The 5,812-nt window shown below is 33.4% G+C and overlaps 1 pseudogene; it reads right to left on the bottom strand.

Moving 5' to 3' along the window:
• Positions 1-1,721: 1,721 nt before the first annotated feature.
• On the bottom strand, positions 1,722-1,822 carry LOC127207537 (uncharacterized; annotated as a pseudogene).
• Positions 1,823-5,812: the final 3,990 nt, after the last annotated feature.

The following is a 5,812-nucleotide window of genomic DNA, read 5'->3' as shown; positions in this document are numbered from 1 at the left end:
ATTTTCATTCTTCTACTTACAGGTATCTAGTTTTATCAGCACCAGTTTTTGAAGATGTTGCCTTTTCGCCAGTGTCTTGTACTTTAAAAAAAACAGTGGTCTATAGTTATATTTATTTTTATTATACTAATCAATATGTCTCACTTATATCAATACCACACTGTTTTTATTGCAAAGCACTATAATAGATATTTAAATCTGGGGTGGTAATACATGACTTCCTTCCTTTATTATTTAGATGAGTTTTATTTTAGCTATCTTGGTGTGTGTGTGTGTGTGTGTGTGTGTGTGTGTGTGTGTGTGTGTGCGCGCGTGTTTCCTTATAAAGTTTGAATTTTGTTTTTCTCAACTTCTATAAAAATTGTGTTTGGATTTTTTGATGAGAAATTAATTGAATAGTAAATTTCTTTTAGTTAGGATGGCAATTTTCATAATATGAATCCTACTGATCCATAAGCACGGGTGCCTTTTCCATTTTCTAATTCCATTTTCTTCTTCAGTTTCTTTCTTCAATGTCTTAAAGTTTGTATTATATAAGTCTTTCACTTGTTTAGTTAGAGGTATTATAAAATATTTTAAGGCTATTTTTGAAAGTACTACATTGAATAGATGTGCGGACAAATGACACCTTTGTCTTGGTCCTGATATTAGTAGGAATGCTTTGAATATCCTTCTGTTTATGGTTATTTTAGCTGTGGGGTTGCTGGAAATGATCTATTATGTTGAAATAAGTTTTTTTAATCACTTGTCTCTAAGGAATTTTATTATGAAGGAATGGAGGGACTTGTCAAAGTATTCTTCTTGTTCTAATGAGATGATCATTCAGATTTTGTCTTTTATACTTTATTCTCTGTGTTGAATTTATTAATTTCAACATAATGTATGTTGAAACAATGCAGTATCTCTGTGATGAACACAACTTCATCATGGTGGAAAATATCTTTGTTTTTTTGGTGAGGCTGGAGATTGTTGTTTGTTGTTTTGTTGGTTTTTTTTTTTGTTGTTGTTGTTGTTTTCTAAGACAGGATTTGTCTGTGTACCCTTTATTGGTCTGGAACTCACTTTTTAGACCAGGCTGGTCTTTGACTCAGAGATCCATTTGCCTCCTCCTTCTAAGTGCTAAGATCTGGACCTAGGGCTGCACAAACTGTTGCACTAACCAAGAATAATGCAGGCAGAGAACATAGACCCCAGCCCTTTTCAGATATAGTCAATGGACAGCTCATTCTCCATGGTTGTGCAGCGAGCATGGACTGCCTCTGACACGAACTCTGGTGCTCCTTATCTGATCACCTCCCACTGGCAGCAAGACTAAGTAGGCACACAGACCAATGAGTTGCAGGCTATCCTGATGACACCTGATAGACTGTGGTCAGAAAGTGGGGGAGGAGCCCCCCATCAGAGGTCTAGGGGATGAGAGTAGGGCAGAAGAGGGAGGGTGGGAGCTGGAAGATATAAGATAGAGGATAACAATCTGGATGTAATATGAATAAATAATAATAACAATTTTAAAATGCATGTACCATCACTGCCCAGCTATGATTAAGTTAATTTGTAAGTATTTTATTGAGAGTTTTTGTACCTATGTTCATAAGGATAGTTGTGTTCGGCTTGCATCTGTGGTCTTTTAGAGCTTATAGAATATCCATCCAGGTCCTTCTGGTTTTCAAGGTCTGCACTGAAAAGGCAAGTGCTATTCTATTTGGCCTCCATTTACAAGAAAAGATATGTAAAGTTATACAACTGGGTGGATCATCCTTTTGTAGAGGTTATGATAATCTTGTGTCATTCTAATTTTAGTATATGTGTAGGCAAAATAAACATAAGTTAAAAATATTATCCTCTTCCTCTATATGCTGTTGATATAATGCCAAAAGCTTGGTTTCAATAATCTCTGTATCACCCAACCAGGGTGTTATGAGGAAAAGTTTATTATGTATTTTCATGGCAAGTTTACTGGTAGTCTGAGGAAAGAAATAAACCTTATATTTTTGGATTCTACTATAATATCCTGCTATTCTACACACACACACACACACACACACACACACACACACACACACACACACACACGAAAGAGAGAGAAAAAGAGAGAGAAGACAGAGAGAGAGAGAGAGAGAGAGAGAGAGAGAGAGAGAGAGAGAGAGAGAGAGAGAGAGAGAGAGAATTCTTTACCTAGAATATGCAATATAATTTAAAAGTAAAAGAAAAAGATAAGAAAATTCTTCATTCAGGGGTACACTTATTTTTCTTCTGTAAATTAAGTATATTTGCTTTGGTGTTTTCAAAAGGAGTTTTATCAGTTCATCAGAGAAAATAGAGTAAAACTTATTGTAGTAAGACACATATTAAAAATAAAAACTGGTTCTCTTCCTGAGTAACAATTTTCTGGTACAACCATTGCCACTGTTCAATATCACACCCCCCTACCCCCCGAGAAAGGCATAATTTTGACTCCTGCAGAGCCATGCAAGGTTTTTTGGCAGCACTTTCTTCCATCGCAGGCTTCCTTCATGTTTCTAACAAGCTGGATGCTGGGGTCTGTGTAGGAGCTATTGCTACGGAGTTCTCAGCGTTCTCCTCAACATTTTTCTCACTTTCCATTATCTGTCTACTGCAATTTCTTAGCGTCTTGATAGATAATATCTTGTTAATTCTTTAGGAAGGGATCTTGCTATCTATTTGTTATAAGAAATGACAGCCACTAACAAAATTAACTGAATCACATTGACTTGGTGCTGTCTTTGTTAACCTTGTGTTAGTGACTTATGCCCTCTAAAGGCACCATATAGCTAATCGTGGGCACTAAGATAAATTTTATTTTTAAAGTATCTGCAAATTTCCTCAAATATATGTCATATGTAAATATTTTAGCCAGGATGGGAATAGACTGTGGGATTATTTATTTTTATATCAATTCTGTAAACATCCATTTTATTGCATTTGGAACAAAAATTAAATTTTCATATTTGAAATGTCAATATAATAGAAGAGTTGAGTAAGTTTTTACACTTTAGTAAATGGACATGCTTTGAAATGTGCTCATAAAAGAACATCTTATGTGCCAAACTCGTGGGACCTGGGCAAATAAACAATTTATACAAGCAAAAGCTGAATCTGAAGATCGTGTAAGAAGTAATTCCCCATACAATGTGATCTGACAACATCCTCTCTATAATGATAAAAGCAATTCCTCTACATAGATTAGGTCCTGTTGTTCTTTTATCCAGTGGCTTTCTTATTTTCCCCTTTTCTCAATATTTTAAGAGTAAACTTCTAAATGACTTTGATCTTTGCCTATCATTTCTACTGATATCTCCTACATACCTTTGTGACATTGTTTCTCATCACTCATTCAATTTCTCCTCTGGACAATCCTGGACTTGGGAGCCTCTTCTTTGACTACATCATGCTGGGTTATGTGTGGATATTTTATCTCCTGTCACAGGGAGCATCCTTTATACATATATTTTTGCCACTTATTTCCTGCCTCTGGTCGAATTCTATCTTTTTAATAAAGTTCTGTGCCTCTTCACATAAAATAAGTATGTTGCCCTGTTATTACCTAAAAGGACAGTAGCTACTTTTAAGTAACTATTTTGAGGTATCTTGAACATAAAATAAACATATGCAGTTATTTAAGTAAAAACTTACAATCAACTTGATTAACATGGAGGCCTAGACAACCACTAAACTCAGGACAGAAATTTTACGTTATATCTCGAATCAGTACCTGTTATCAAGCTCATCTGTATAGTTTCTTTAAAGAGAGACTGATTTTGTCTATTCTAGAAATTCATAATAAGAGAGTTATTTAGTGGTTTCCCTGGAAATGTACATTGCTACTTGGTGTTTTAGTATTTTGTTATGTCTACTGCAAAGTCAGGCTCCATAGCACATTGGAAAACCAACATGTAAAAAGCAATGAGAATGATCCAATTCAGATCATCACCAAGAAGATTCCTTCTGGTGTCCGTTCATAGCACACCTCTCTGCCTTCCCCTCGCCAGTGCCTTTCAGCAACCATGACTAGTCTGTTCTCCGATGGAGAAATGTCATATTTTTAATGTTGTAGGAATAAGTTTATACAGAATGTAACCAATTTCTATTGCCCTTGCTCCTCTATAGATCTGCTTACTTGTGTCTATAGCTCATTATGTTTTTTTTTTTTTATTGCTAACTAGTGTTTTATGAAATGTATCACAGTTTGTATAGCCAGTATCAATGAAGGAACATATTAATTGTTTCCAATTTGGGTCTATTTTCACTAAAAATGGTATCACTCCTTTGTGTAGACCTGGTTCTATTTCTGTGGAATAGATGCGCCAATAACTGTTTCAGCACATGGTAGTTGAATGTTTCGTTTTATAGGAATGTCAAAGGTTTGGTTGTTGCCTCAGAGCTTTGTATTTACATATGTGGTTTATGAATAATCTAGTATCTCCTCACCTTCCCTACCAGTTTTTGTAATATCAATAATCCAATAGGACTTAGGTGTCAAATTGTTTTAAGTTTGTATGTGCCTATGATAATATGGAGCAATTTTCATGTGCCTATTTGCTATCTATATATGTTTTTAAGTAAAATAAGCATCAGATCATGATATATTTGGTTGTGTTTGATATTATAATGCTAAATTTTAAGCAGTTGTGTTTTGAAGCTATAATTTGTAAATATTATTGTCAATGTTCTGGAAATTTTTTCATCTTCCTAACAGTATTTGGGTTATAAACTTTTATGGATAATATTTTCAGAATCTAATCTAATTCTCTTTGGATAGCCCTAGAAACTAAGCATTTCTCTTATTTTTATAAAGATTTATAGTTTTATATTTAAATCCAAGATTCATTCTAAGTCATTTTTGAATAAATTATAAGGATTAGTCATAGATAATTTTTCTTTCTTTCTGGCTTATGAGTATTCGATTCCTTCTGCACAATTTCTTGTAGGGTCCATTCATTCATTTTACTGCTTTCCTTCTTTATGTAAAAATTATTTAGATATCTTATATGGGCATCTTTTGTAGTTTTTTATTGAATTCCATTGACCCATGTGTGTATCCCCTCACCAATACCAAATATTCTTGATAATATAGGTTACATGTTAGAATTTTTAAATTTTAATAGAAGATATTTGTCTAGGATATATTGGAGTCCTCTCTTTAATTTTTGCCGTTATGACTATTTGTCACAAGTTTGTGACATCATACTCTACAAATATTTGTTGAATGTATATTTTATTCTTGGTGACTCATACATCACTGAACAAAATGGAGAATTATTTTTGACATTGGACTTATGTAATGCTGGAAAAAAGCCAGAAATACAAATGACTATAGCAAAGAGGCAAATTATTTTCTAAGATAGAAAGACTTATGATCTAAGAGTAAATAAGAAAAGAAAATTATAAACAAAATGACAATCAAATTATAAAAAACTGTGAAAGATGATTTTAAATTAGGGACAAAGACATGGTAAGAGTGTTCTGGGTACCTAATGAAAGAAATAGAGATATTCCACTGTATACAAAACTCAGATTTCAGTAAGTTTCCCATAACTTAAGAATATCATGTTAAAAATTATTTGAAGCATGTAACTATTATACACCATAGTTTAGCCTAGGCTAATCCTCATGTTAGTCTTCAGTTGAGCAGGTATATCTAACATAAAATATATGTTAATATAACAGGTAATTTACTCAATATTGTGTGCTATGTAATACTGTTTCTTATCTTCTCTTATGAGTCTCATTTTGAAAAAGATTTGTAAATTTTGCATTTTGTAAGTTTATCTTAATTTTTCAAATGATGGGA

The sequence above is a fragment of the Acomys russatus genome, chromosome 2, assembly GCF_903995435.1.
Source record: "Acomys russatus chromosome 2, mAcoRus1.1, whole genome shotgun sequence".
Classification (NCBI taxonomy): Eukaryota; Metazoa; Chordata; class Mammalia; order Rodentia; family Muridae; genus Acomys; species Acomys russatus.
Note: the sequence above shows the minus strand (reverse complement) of the source record. Positions and strands in the feature narration are given on the sequence as shown.